A 15,136-nucleotide genomic window follows, 5' to 3' on the forward strand; every position below is an offset into this window, starting at 1 on the left:
CTTTTGTTGCTTCATTTTATTTTCATGTAGCTCTAACAGGCAGCACAGCTGCCGAAGCTGCTAGTCAGAGCCTTAATTAATTGTGTTTCTCTATCTCTCACTTGATTCACAGTAATAACACTCAAAATGGAAATACCAAAGCATTGGCCAGAGCTCTTGTAATCCAATCACAAGCCTGTCAGATCTAGATGTGTGCCGCTCCTGTTCAATTTTTCCATTTCTAAATCTCCTAAAAGAGCCTCAGTGGCAGAGTCAGCTGCCATCCATCCAAATATAACTTTTAAAGATAGAAAGGTCTTGAGTCAAAGTAAACCAGGAGAAGACTGTTGGCACCTGCGAAAAGTGCCGTATTCACAAACCTCTTCACTCACGGCACTGTCAAATGCAAATTGGCTGACACTGAAATGCATCTAGAAAATAAATTTCCCCTTTCTAAATATTCACAAATATTCTACAGGACAAATATCCCAGCCCTGCACTAAGATTACTATTTGCACTAATAATTTTGTCTTTATTAATTCATTGCACTATTAATTCTTCAGGTAACGAAAGCTGTTCCTCCTTTGAACCCTGGAAAAGGTACCAAGTCAATCTAACTCCTGCCAAATATTCATTGTGTTAAAAATCTTACTATTAGGAATCAAAGCAAAAGTAATTGCAAAAAAAATAGATTTGGCCACTGAAAAAAATTAGTTCCATTCTAAATGGTACTGTAGTAAAAAAGACACAGTTGCATGGATCTCTTAAGTTTGTTAAAATTATTTGTAAGGAAAAAAAAGAGCAACCAACACAGAATAATCTCCCTGAGAAAGAGCAGAAAAAAAAGAGACAACTGAATTACCCGTCACTTGTGAATGCCTGCAACAAATTTCATCTGAGAGAAGATGAATTCATCTTAATTTGGAAGCAAAGAAGAATAACTATCAGAGCTATACATGCTGTTATTTATCAATATTATAATTACAATATTACACACAGCATTTTTTTACTGTTTCCCTTCCTCAAGTTTTTTTCACTGAAGAATTTAATTTCCAAGTCCATCTGGTACAGCAGAGTGTTGTGCACATAAAATAAGACTTATATGTAACAATAACAACAACGTCTTCATGTGTCTTTTATGTATCAATCTTTGCTCTAACACAGTTGGGATTTCTAGTACGGTTTATTCTTATCTTGTCATTGTTTACTCATCTAACAGTTCTGCTTTAGAAGCATCTAATTTGGAAGTTAGAAAAGATTGTTTCTAGAGTAAAGTAAGAGCTGATGGCTAATTTATTAGAAACAGCAAATAAAACACTATATGACTATGGTCTACTGAATTAGCAAGTACTATGTGGATCCTGAATTTAACCTATTTTCAATCTTCTTTATAACGAACAACAAATACAATACAACAAACACTTTCAGAAAGTAATCATCATTGCAGTGCCTCAAACATAGTTTCTACAAGCTTCTACATACAAACTAAAATCCATCCATATTACAGAAATTGATCCAGTTCTATTCTGAAGAATCATGTTCAGTTTTTAACTGAAATATATATCTAAGCCTAAATCTAACCTTTTATTCTGTTAGAACATATTGATTTCATAACTTTTGGCAGCAAACCGCAAATCCCACTAGAAATAGCCATTAGGCTATATAATAAATCAGTGTCTTGACAATGGCATCGTATACCCATCACAGTAAAAAGCAGCTGCAAATGACTTTCAGAGTCTGTCAACATGGCCACAAGTTATTTAGAATGGGCAGTGATACTAACTCATACAACTGAGGTGAACCAACCTCTGCCAGACCAGCCCGAGGACCTCAAATTTGACAGGAAGAATGTTTTCCAACAATAGGGAAAGTAACAGAATTAAGTCTCATTCTAACTCAGACAATAAATAAAAAGAGATGGCAAAATATGTTGGAGGAGAAAGCAGAAGAGAAAAAGTCATTTCCCTCGGCCTTAGCAACACTGAATGTCAGTACAGAACATTCTGTACTGCTCCCCAGGGCTTGCCTGCAGTGATGGTGTGAGACACCAACACAGCCTGATAACCTCTGCCTTTGGTTCTGCAGTCTGAAGCTCCCATGCAAAGTTCTCCATGACTGAAATGTTTTGGGTTTTCCCTTTTCTTTTTAACTCACCACTACTTAGCGAAGTATATGTTTCTGACTCTCCAGATTTAATCAACAGAGTTTAAGCACACACTCAAGCACAATCCCATTGCTTCCTAGGAAACAGGTCTTGAAAGCAGGATGAGATACCACACTTAGTCATATAATGTCATTTCTACACTTTCACTACAACAACCCCATGCAGCACTACAGGTTGGGCACAGAGTGGCTGGAGAGCGACCAGGCAGAGAGGGACCTGGGGGTACTGATTGACAGCAGGCTGAACATGAGCCAGCAGTGTGCCCAGGTGGCCAAGAAGGCCAATGACATCTATCAGGAATATTGTGGCCATTGGGACCGGGGAAGTGATTCTGCCCTGTACTGAGCACTGGTTAGGCTGCACCTCAGGTACTGTGTCCAGTTCTGGGTCCCTCAGTTCAGGAAGGATGTTGAGGTGCTGGAGCAGGTCCAGAGAAGGGCAAAAAGGGTGGTGAAGGGACTTGAGCACAAGTCCTGTGAGAAGAGGCTGAGGGAGCTGGGGTTGTTTAGCCTGGAGGCTCAGGGGAGACCTTATTGCTCTCTACAACTATCTGAAAGGAGGTTGCAGCAAGGCAGGGGTCATGTCTCTTCTTCCAGGCAACCAGCAACAGGATGAGAGGACACAGTCTTAAGCTGCCCCAGGAGAGGTTTAGGTTGGACATTATGAAGAAGTTCTTGACAGAAAGAGTGGTTGGGCATTGGAATGAGCTGACCAGGGAGGTTGTGGATTCACCATCCCTGGAGGTGTTCAGGAAATGACTGGATGTGGCACTCAGTGCCGTGGTCTAATTGACAAGGTGGTATTAGGTCACAGGTTGGACTCGATGATCTCAGAGGTCTTTTTCAACCTATTCGATTCTGTGATTCTTTGAGAAGGAGCTGTATGTTTGTTCTGTATTTACAGAGCTTATAGCACATGCTGGACCTCCAGTCTTCTGGATATTCAGCAGTGGAGCTTTATAATCTTAAATAACATTTCCACATGCCCATTGGCTATGTGATATAGTTTACTGTCTTATTTTATTCCAACTACTGCACACAGTATTTACTATAAACATGACTGGTTCAAACCACTCTATTGTGTTTCTCACATCTTGTTTGGTTCTGCCACACTCCTACTGGCACTATTGCCACATTCTGTTTCTTTGGATTAAGGACATGATTTAGCTGGAAATTGCTATCAGTGTAATGAATTAATTGCACTGAACATGTTTAATACTGTAATCCCGGTAAGTCATTGCTGTATGTGAGTCATATGCACATCTCGAGGAAAAATAAGTTTAAAAAACACCACTGTGATAGACAGGGAAAAATCACATCAGAAATCTCCCATTAAAATATGTGAAGAAAATCAGCACAGCTTATTTGTACCTAAAGAATGTCCCATCAGTCCTTAGTCATTTTCTATTCACAGTAGGTACCATGTATTACACATCCAGTTCGAAGCATCTGTCGATACCTCAGGCTGCAGCGAAGCGGCTGCGGTTTATTGGCGAACCCTGGCTGGAAGGGTTCTCCAGGGAGGCTCGGATATTACAGGCTCCTGTTAAAAATGCTACTGGAACAAATACATTTCTGCTTGGCTGCAATATTAAAAAGTGATGCCTGACCAGTAATTAAAGAAGCTGCCAGATAACACAAAACGTGTTGGGCTAGTTAATGTATGCAGATGTCACTACAGAGAGTGATCTCATAAACAAAATGGGAAACAAAGCACCAGCATGACAAATTAACCTTTATGGGTTAAGCAGTCTGTGAGCAATGAACAGAGGTAGGATGTGCATGTGTTGTTTGTTTGGGCTTTTTTAATTAAGTCACAAAAAGATCTAAATATTTTTGACAAACAGGATGAACATGAACTTGTCATTAGAGCTTCTGACCCCCAGTTGCTCCATGGGTAGTGTATAACAGCTATTATTCTCATTTCTGTATTTGAAGACTGGACATTCCTTGTGAAAAGTTGGTTATTATGCTTGGTGCTGTACAATGTAGTGCTATTAGTTTGTGTCTGTCAGCATTTTAATCAGATGTCAGATTAGGGAAAAAATGCCGATAACCCAGAAAAACATCCCTGCCTTTGCATAACACACGTCATGTTCCCTGTTTGATTAGGTACTGCCTAACTGATATGAAGGAACATTTCGTATTCCTAGAGACAAATCCAGGATCTGGCATCCCAAAGGGTGCAAATTACTTGTTGAAATTTTAATCTGGAAGATTTACAAGTGTGACTGTATATCCACTAATGTTATTTTGAAACTTTGTTAGACTTCGTGCCTTCCATATCCTTCAGCCATTAATTCTTTAGGTTAATTACAGAATGTATCTATGAATCTTCTGCTAACAGTAATATGAAATAAATAATAAGTCTGATATGAATGTTTTCTAGGTGCTTTTTGAGGTGACAGACTCTTGAACCAATATATCATTACCATCTGCCTTGTCAACTCTTCTTAGTTCATGCATTATTTACCTGCTAAACCATGGTGACAGTAGTGAAGCAATAACGCTCTGTTTTGAACCTCCAGCTGCCATCTATGCAAAACAGGTTGAATGCCAAAGAGATATGAAATATTCATGCTTTCACTTCTTTTTGTAACTGACAATATCCTAATGCATAGGTGACTTTAAAGGCTCAATATTTTGGTCATTCATTTACTTCTTCCATTCAAAATATCACAAAGATCTGAAAGGCAACACGGCTACATTATTTTTCTGATAATATCCCTTTATATAGGGGCTAGTATTTATAGCTTAATTTACTTTATTCTTATTATTCTTATATTAATTTGTCTTTAATTCACTGATTTCTTTGAACCTGTCATGCTTTGACTTTTAGACAAAACCTGTAACCTCTGTTTGTAATCTGACTACTACGTACCAGATTCAAAAAATGTTGATCATGATGAATAGAAGTTTCATTGACTCTAGCATTTATCTCATCAGTTACATCTTGCAAGATACTGAGAAACCAAAACCTGGCTTCTCTCAGATTTTTCTAGCATCATTCCCATTTTCTCCTCCAACATGTTCAGCCTTTCTCCCTAGTAAGATATTTCTTTGTGGAATTCATTGTCACAGAGAGCTTTGGAAAAGCAGCAGGGCATGACAGATGTTTATGAAGTCACATATGTGTCTATGTTTGTATCATGAAAGCAGCTTTATTTTTGAGCATATCCTCCTCCTCTTGACACCTTTTTTCCACATATGAAAAAAAATTAAATGCAACTTTTAGTTGCAATTAAAACACAGAATGCTGATATTCTTTACCTTACGTCATTGTCAGTGAAAGCAGACTAGTAGAATCAAACAAAAGGCTTCATTGTAACAGAGTAATCCACAGTCTACATTTAATCTCCATTGTTTCCTAAATTTTGGAATTGATGGCATTATGGACTTGTAATATTCTCATGCTTGTTTCTTATATTAAATTGTAAAATCTATGAGCAGGCACCATGCTCTACTCTGCAGTTAGCAAAGTTTTTGGGTACATTGCTAGAGTGGTTATAAAAAACTTTTTATCTTCTCAGGAAGTCACACAGTTCCCAGTTTGAATACAAACAAGATAGAGTGAAATGCAAAAGGAAAATAAATCTTGTGTAAAGTGAGTTTAAATTTATAAGTGCATTACCTGCTATTTTTATAGAAACACTAAAGAACTCTTTTAGTATTTCATAAGCAGAAAAGGATCCTATAATTACCACTTACTACCAACCTCAATGTCAGAAGTGTCAGACAGATTTACTAAACCATTCTGATTTCATTTAGCCCCAAATGTCCCATTTCAAACTGTCATAAAAATTTTTCCAAGTCACTCTTCCAGTGTTGGTACAAAATAGTCTTAGAGGAGCTGTCAAGGTTTAAGAATGTCAAACACAGGTCTATAAAGAACTATTCTGATTGGAGATACTTTGGAAACTGTACCTTCTTTGTTTTCTCTAAGCTAATGACATTTTCAAAAGACATGTAATGGTCAATGATCAGATAAGAAAATATTCTACTATATTTACTTAAATTGCTTAAGTTTATTGTACTGTGAAAAGTCTTAGGCCCAGGTCCTTTTTTGCTCTATCAAGAAACTAATTTTTTTAAATTCTTTTGCAGCACAGTGTTCCTTTGCTGCTGTTCTAGCTAAACTCTGCAGATGGCCATATTTGGAAAGTACTATGAAGTCATGACAATCCTTTCTTCCCCCTCCCATTCCTGATATAATAATAAAATGTCATCATAATTATCAGCAGCCAAGGAAAGGATTTTATACTTCCTTGTACCTCAAACTGACTAAAGCACTTCTGCTAGAGAGAAGAAAAGCAAAGTGAATGATAGAGAAAGTTCATTAGGCCAAAAGAGGTTAAGAACAAAATTTCAGCAGTAAACATTGAAGTATTGAGGTAGTAAGAATTCCAGAAAGGTTGGATGAATAGATAGATATAATTCAATGCTGCAGACTAAAAAGCAGGAAAAGTTTAAAAAGCTGAGTAACCAAACTGAAGGGGGGGAGAAAGAAGGTTTGCAAATAGTACACTGGCAATTTTGAGTATTTACTAATTTTATATCTGAGGCAAAATCAGTACTACTGGAAATAAAGAAAGTAAATAAATAGAATGTAATTATTCTAGAGCTGGTTTCAGTCAACAAAATGCTTTTATCTACATAAATATAATACTGCAGATCCAATATTCACATGACAGTTAGCATGCACCAGAAAATAAACCCCATTTCTGCAATAACCTCACTGCGTCCTCATTTGTATCAGTAAGCATTTTAGAAAAATGCATGAGGCAGGAATCTGGTAACAAATTCACACAGGAAGTTTAAACATTCAGCAGTAAAAGGCTATTGAGTACATTTAAACTCGCTGAGTGAATTCCCCTGTGTATAACCTACTATGGCTCCATTGATTTCACTTAGGAGTTTATGGACTCTGACATTCACTGAAGTCAATAGAGCTGAACCATTTGGTATCATCTGCAGGTCTTGCCCTGTATGCATAAAAACAAGTTAGAGTTAGACTTTGCCTATTTGGGTTCTGCACTACTGAAACTATCAGCTTTCTTTGGACACCATTGAAGTACACCGGTGGACCTAAAATCACAATCAGATTTGCATTGCTTTGCAAAAATCATGGTTGCTCAAAAAGTAAGTTTTTTTGAGAAGCTGCAGGAAATAAAAAGGGAAAAAAAATGAAGAAAGGTTGAATCTCTGAACCTTCTGCAGTCCCCAGAGCAAGCCTTGCCATCCCCAAATCAAATACCTCACTGCTTTCCAGCTGCCTCAACATAACAAACTCCAGAAGCATTCCAACATAACACCTTCTTCTGTTGGTGAATTCTTGGGTTTGTGCCTTAACCTCCTCTGATAAGATGTGGTGAGATGCAATCTCTGGAGAGGAAGGAAGGAAGGAGACTGCTCCATCTCTTCTGGATCAGCTGAGCAGGCTTGAGGGGAGAGATGCTCAAGGTGAGCGCTCTTCCAACGGCAGATCACAAAGTGTAGCAGGCAAGAGAGAAACAGTGGTCATGAAAGCTCCAGAAAAGACTGAGAAACTTCACTGAAGAGCAGGGAGAAGTCTGTCAGGCCTCTGAGACAAAACACACTTCTTAGGAATGAGAAGGGACTACCAGAGAGTCTATCCTACACCCCTAAGAGATGCCAAAGGAATTGCAAAAAAGCATGGAAGCAAGGACTTGCCTGTAGGGGCAAAACAGACAGGGCAAGAGCTGTTTAACAACCTTTTTAGTCCTACTGTAAAAAAGAGTTATTTTTTTACTATTTACACACATGAAGTTTGACTTTTTCAAATGTAGAAGCCTTTGGGGTCTTGGGGGGAGAATGTACAGCAGGAATTAAAGATTAAAAAGGAATTAAAGATTCACAAGGGATTATCGCATTGGGCAGTTGCAAAAAATTTTAACTATAAATGGGGTAGGTAGAAAAATCCCCAATAAACTGATACTGCTTTTATATTTTTACACCTTTTTCTTTTAGAAAAACATTAGAGAAAGAACCCTGTGTGAGCAGAATCTTTGAAAGCACATTCATTTTATCACAGTTTAGTCTGAAAATACCCATCTATGATCTAAATTCTGAAAAGATAAAGTATATGGCATTAGGGAAACGTTCGTAGCCACTAACTGGTTTTAAATACACTTTTGCACACAATATTTCACATAGATCTGAAACTGTCTCCATCTCAGAGCAACTTGTTATCCATCACGTTGTTACTACTTTCTTAGCACAAGGCCATCTGCTCTACTCACTGTTCTGCATCCTCAGTGTGACAAAACTAACCAAGATTTACAATGACAAATGAGACCCACTTCCACACCAGAGATATGCAATGAAAATTCAGAATCCCTAGGGGACACAGCAGAAATTAAAAGCTTTGTGGTTGCATTGGTATTGCATTCAATCAAAGGTGTTTATGAAATGTCGGTACCACTTGAGGGTAACCTGGGAGATGGACACTGTTACCACATCAGCTTAAACAATTATTGCACACCCCAAGATCTCTGGCTGTTGATGGAAAAAAACCCACCAAGCTCCAGAGTCATATTTGTCTAACATGACTAGTTCTGTTGACATGACTAGCACTAGTCATAGGCTTAAACAACCACATTTTCCTGGACTAGCACTAAACATTCAAAAATTGTACTGAGCCTGAAAGAAATATCTCAACTAACACAAAATACTAACCAGTCACATGCTCACATAAAAATTTCTGTATCTTCCATTTTTTTAACTTACATTCTCTTAATTTCTGCTGTATTAGGTTTGCATGCCAAAGCCTTTTTTGAGGGGAAGGGGGCACACTTTTGTTGTACGCTATTGTAGATGAACTAATAAAGGAAAGCAAGAAATAGATATAATCTGATTATTCACTTCTGGAAGCTTCTTTCTGTCTCACTAAAGCAATGTCAGGTGCAAAATTCTGATTTCTGGAATTGAAATGGAATCTATCACAAGATTCTACCACAACCTTGGTTTCTTTCACTCTGATTTTTCACTTCTCTTAGACATGGAGATATTGATACTGAAGAAAAAAGAAACTGGTTGTTAATGAAGTAAACATAGTACAGGTACACTAATAGATAAACATTAGCAATAAAAGCTATTTTTAAATATATATGTCTAGATCTATTTTGGGATGGAATAACAAATGCATTATAAAAGATAATAAAATAACCTCTTACTATATTAACCTCAAAACATTTAACTTCACACTGCCCTTGGACTTGATGTTCTGATGCATTATTTAGGCAATGTGATTTTCCCAGTCACTCTAAAAGTTATTATTTAATGATTCTGTGTCTCAAAATACAATCATCCATAATATGTCTCATTTCACAACCGAAGAGCAACTGAAAATAATAAAAAAGGAAAACCAAATTTAAATTCAAAGCTTTGATTATTTTCTTAATTTCTACTAATTGCAGATACTTGTGCAGCAGTTTTCTGAACATTAGAGAGTAGTAAATACTATTATTTTAAACTAACAAGTCTGCACAAAGTTAAATCTTAAAATACTTTAGCTGACTATTGTAATTATACTTGGATAAGACTTTCCATGCAAAATTTTCTAAATTGATACAATAATAACAAGGGACACAGGGATAGCAAGTAAACAGGAAGAAACACACAGGAAGATTTAGAACTCCTCCCATTTTAACAAGTCACTGCCTCATCTACATCTCCTATCAATTAAATAAATTTATCTAATTAATAAGAGATCAATACTTCATTTTTCATCCATTATCACCTGATGACGGACTAGGAATCTGACTGACAGGACAGTGCTCAAACAGGATAATCACCTGAAAATAAAAATTGAATTCTTTATTTAGCCATATCTCTATTTCATACTCATAACCCCTGGGTTAGGGGAAAATAGGTTAGGATCAGATATCCTCATGAATTCCCTTTCAAACCCTAAGTTATTCCATGTTTCTAAGAAAGGTAAAGATGTATTTGACTAATATAACTTTAAATGTCTAAAGCTTTTTAGTATGATCAAAGTTGAAAAATATTTAATAGGCAAAGGTATCGCCTATCAAATATATATAGATAGATCTCCATATATCATATACTGAATTTCTCTCTTAACTATGTGTCATATGAAACCAATGAAGTATTCTCTCTGGGATATATAAAATAGTAATATTTATCAAATTTACACAAACACTGAAGCCTGTGTAATGTCAGAGCTAAGAAATCCTTCCTCAGTCTGACTTTCAGGTAGATCACCAGTCCTAATAAGTTGGTGTTTCACACTTTAAAACAGAAGCAATACAAAGCAATGGAAAACACAGAGCAAACCATTTTCAGGTTTTCATACTTTTTGTATTGAACATTACTCTTTTCTGCAAAGAGTGATATTAAGGAAAACAATTTTAAAAACAGAGGAAGAATACATGTGTAAAGAAAGCCAGAATGAATTGTACAAATAATTTGTAAATCCATATCTTGTTTATATAAAATCAATGAGTTTTTAAGCATATACTTGCTAGAGCCAAAATCATTTTGGTTTTTACAACAGCTACTCATCTGACAACTACAGGAAAATGATACAGTTTTAGAAAAAAAACATAACTTCCAATTTTATCACAATGGCAATTTTATTCAGTATCCTTTATTTCAGATAAGGATAATAACCTCATTCTCCAATAGTCCAGGTTAAATCTACATAAGAGTGCATTTTTTTCCTCAGTCTTACGAACCCTTCCTTTTCAGCAGTGTCACTTGGCAAATTCTACAGTGTGGTGCATCAAGCCATGACAGCAATAGCTTCTGACCTGCCTATGTACTCTTCCATTTTCAAGTGACTCAACTGACACTAAAATATTGTGTTGACTTCCACATATCTGTATTTTTCATAGACCAGGAGAGGGGCAGGATCAAAAAATAAATGTTATGCATGCAGATGGTTTGACACACAAATATTTCAATTAGACAGCTACTCAAAGCCAGACCTTGGCAATACACAGGGGAATAACTCTGAACATGAAATTAAGCTAGACAGGGTGTAAGTACTACAGGAACATGCGGCATGGTTTATGATGCACGAAATACCAAACTGAAATACTAGGGGAGAAAATTAGCCTAGATAATTAATGACACTATTCCAGGACTCAAGAAGCATGGAGATGAAGTAGCTTTCAGCAAAACGTGTTTTATCCACCATACAGCTTTCCAGTCCATGTTTTCCTTTTTTATCTATACATAGCTCCATTGGCAGCATGCCAGCTTTGGGAAAAGTAAATAGAATTGTTGCTTTAACAGCAAGTGTTACAATAAAATTATTCTTTTGAATAATTGTTTCCCAGAAACATTGAACAGTAGAGAAATTTGCAATACTGTGTTATTCAGGAAGATGCTTTATTCTACATGTGAGCTCCATGTATTCCATTAATTTTATAGATATCTTGGTAGCAAACCTTATGGTGGAGGAAATTATTAAGTGGAAAGCCAATCAAGTTTTTCTTCCTGTATTTTATATTTATGCCTTAAAACAAATTAACATGAATAATCCATCTATGGGATCAGCTGACAGCAAAAGAGCAGACTCCCTGCCTTTGATAACGTGCTACTACAGATGATATTGTTCGGCCTTCAGGCTACATGACCAAATAAAGAAGACTAGGGTGAGCATCTGTACCTGTAAAGTCACTGTAACATAGAGTTCCACTGCTTCCATGATTTTATTGTCTAGTTTACTTTTATTTTTCCATCAATACAAGAGAAGAACAGAATGAAAAGCTCTCAACAACCAATTTTCCCAAAGGTGCAAACTGGCAACTTCAGTTTGTGTTAACTGTGGAGCAGCTGCTGTGAAGCAACTCTGTCGAAGAATCAGGTTTGGAATTTTCTGTGCATTTTTTTTTAATTCAACTTTTATAGACTTTGAGGACAAAGGGAGACTTTAATACTGACTTCCTCCCACCCAAAGAACTGGAGTAAGATTAAAAATCACCTTGTAAAAAAAAAAAGTAGTTCGAAATTGGAGATTTTGATTATGTGGCTAGCAACATATTTTATGAATTGTTAATCCTTTTTTAAATAAAATACCAAGTTTTTCTACTTATGACTCAGAATATTAATTTTCAGTATTCCTCTATAAAGATATCAAAAAATGCTCTAATGTTGACACTTGTGTTCATAGATACTTAATCTTAATACAATCCTAATAATGCTTTAATAAAAACACACAATTACCATACTTCATTTTCCTAAGGCATCTCTTTAACAACAAACATGTACCATCCCAGGAATTCAAGTTAACACCAAATTCTGCCTGTGACCTTTATCACACCGTGCAAACTCCTGGTGCTTCAGTTTGCCCACTAAAAGGAAAGCTTGGGGTCCAGTCCTGTTTATGCAGTGATTCAGAGGTATCAAGGACAATGATACTGTGGGGAAAAGTCCAAAGACAGGCTCCCATAGGAAAACAGAGATGGAAACACGCAAGCAAAAACCCTTCATGTTTTCTATTGCATAAAGGCAAGAAAGGGTTGGTTTATGAGTTTTTTTACTCTTTCTGTCTTTTTAACTTCATATTAGTTGACCAGAGTTAAATTGCATTTATCATAAGGGCATGGACTGAGTAACATCTGACAGTTTTTCATTACACGAACTAGAATAGTTTTTAACAACTTATGCTACTTCTATGATGACAAGCTATATTTATGATGACGAAGTATTAATTTCTGTCGTATGGGATTTTTTAGTTCTTTAGAAACATTTATTTATGCAATTTAAACATACATGTATTTGCCAATACTACTTATCAAATGAAATTAATCTCATGAAAATGAGGATAACTGCTGCAACTACAGCCTCAATTCAGGGCAGAACCCACACTGCAGATGTCTTAAGCCTCATGAAATAGGCTTAATAAAGGCTTAATCAGACACACATAAAATGTTATGCTAACAGAACCAAGCATAAATTGATATTGTGGCTTAGGAACTAAAGCACCCATTATAAATAAAATTCCCCCCTCACCATAGGATTTTTATTCATATGTGATAAAACCAGACACACTATTTATCCATGATAATTAAAAATTAAAAGAAAGATTCTTAACTTCCTGAAAAATCAAATTTCTTGTCCACGCTTTTTCTCCAAGCTATTCTTTCCCATTACTTTATTATTCTACTAAAAAATTCCAGTTTCTCTTTAATTTGTTACTAAACTTCCTCTGGTATTTGATGCTTTTCACAGCTTGTCATAATGGTTGCTCAATCACTTTATAGAAGACAAGATTTTCCGTTTTGTCACTTTCATGACCAAGGCATATTAATACAACAAACTTAACTAGTATTAATTGTATTTCTTGCTGATTAAAAAAAAGGCAAAAAAAAAAAAGCTGACTTTTAATTAGCCTTTTCACTCTTCAGCCTTTTATAATTATTTCTTTATAAATCTGGTAGAGAAATCTAAACTAAGCATATAGAACTTAAATTTAACTTCTTCTCAGTAAGGTCAGGTGATGTAAGGTTGATAAAACACTGGAAACACAAATCCAGTAAATAACATATGCTCATAGTGACAAGAAATTGCCTATTAAACTTAATTCTAAATTAAAGATTGTCCCAATTAAATTAATTTTCCCATTCTCCTTGACAATGACACAAAGCTTAGAATTGCCAAGTCATTAAACGTTCCTTAGGTACTCTGTAATGCTCACGCAGTGATCTTTTGCTGACAGTAACAGCTTATTTTTACTCCAAAATTCCTTCTGCTTCCAAGGAGCAGACAAGCATACGGTATGCAACAAATCCAGCTCCCTGAGAGTATTATGGTCAACCTTAGATTACAACATCATCAACAGCACTATAGTAGGGAGAGAATCCTAAACTCGTAGCCAGGCTTATTGCCACTTCCAGAGGCATGCTTGGGGATATCACCATTCTAGAACTCTTCTTCTATCTTTGGGCTATCATATCTAAAAATGGGAAATAACCCCAAAACATAGGAAACTTATCTTGTGGCATGTACTGTGGTGATCGCCATGAGTATTTTATCTTAATCAGGACAAGTTTAGCACTAATGCCCAGTGCACTTTTAGCACCTGTTCCACTATTCAGGCTTGGTACATCCTTTGGGAAGGTTGTGCTACAATGAAGTTTTAAACAAGGGAGAGACCATATTGCACCTAACGATAAGCACGGTAAGAAACTGTAGAGAAATCCACAGAATCAGTAAGCTTTTGGTCTTTACATCAGGCTGTGTCCTGAAGCATAATACTAAACCATGGTGAAGCCTCATTCTTCACACGGTTGTGATGAGATCTGCGGAGTACATGCTTTAACTGCATCCCTCATCCCCACTAAACCAAACAGTGTAATTAATCTAGGGATTAGTTTTCAAAACCCTACATCATCCCTTTTAGTTTCAGCTGACTTCCATCCAAATTTTATGCCGTTATTCTTTCCCCACTTGTGCAGTATCAGAGTTAATCATTACTAGTAAAGTTATCCAAAGACATATTCAGAGGAGCATCACTTTACAACAGATGAAGAATCCTGGACTGTTAATTACAACTCAGCCCATGAATTAGTAGTCACATTGAGTGAGAAGCTGCTTAGGGACTTGTCCTGCTTAATAAGTCTCATTTTCATATCTGCCCATTTCCCCAGAAACCCATTCTATCATTAAGCATCTCCCAAATAATCTCCCAGATCTAATTCTAATAGATATTTATTACTGAAACATCTTGTTTATTTTAATATGGATTGCATAGCTTATGCTATAATTTAATTTTAAAATGATTTACAATATGTCTTACAGACAAAATGTAACAGATTTCATAAATACACACAAGCCTGGTTTCAAACTAGAACTGGACATCACATGACACTTCAGTGAGCTTTAGCATCAGTGCTGTGCTTATGAACAGGAACCAAGGAATGTCCAAGTCAACAATTGTAAGCTGTCACACTACAGAAGATAATTTTATGGATGCTGTTACAAATTAATTTAGTGTGTATTGTTA

At 36.2% G+C, this 15,136-nt stretch overlaps 1 protein-coding gene across 4 annotated transcripts in view; it reads right to left on the reverse strand.

Moving 5' to 3' along the window:
* The window catches only part of CACNA2D1 (calcium voltage-gated channel auxiliary subunit alpha2delta 1), a 379,624-nt gene that overhangs the window by 233,180 nt on the left and 131,308 nt on the right, over positions 1–15,136 (reverse strand). The gene's annotated exons all lie outside the window — the stretch shown is intronic.

The sequence above is a fragment of the Lepidothrix coronata genome, unplaced genomic scaffold, assembly GCF_001604755.1.
Source record: "Lepidothrix coronata isolate B3197 unplaced genomic scaffold, Lepidothrix_coronata-1.0 Scaffold251, whole genome shotgun sequence".
NCBI classification, from domain to species: domain Eukaryota; kingdom Metazoa; phylum Chordata; class Aves; order Passeriformes; family Pipridae; genus Lepidothrix; species Lepidothrix coronata.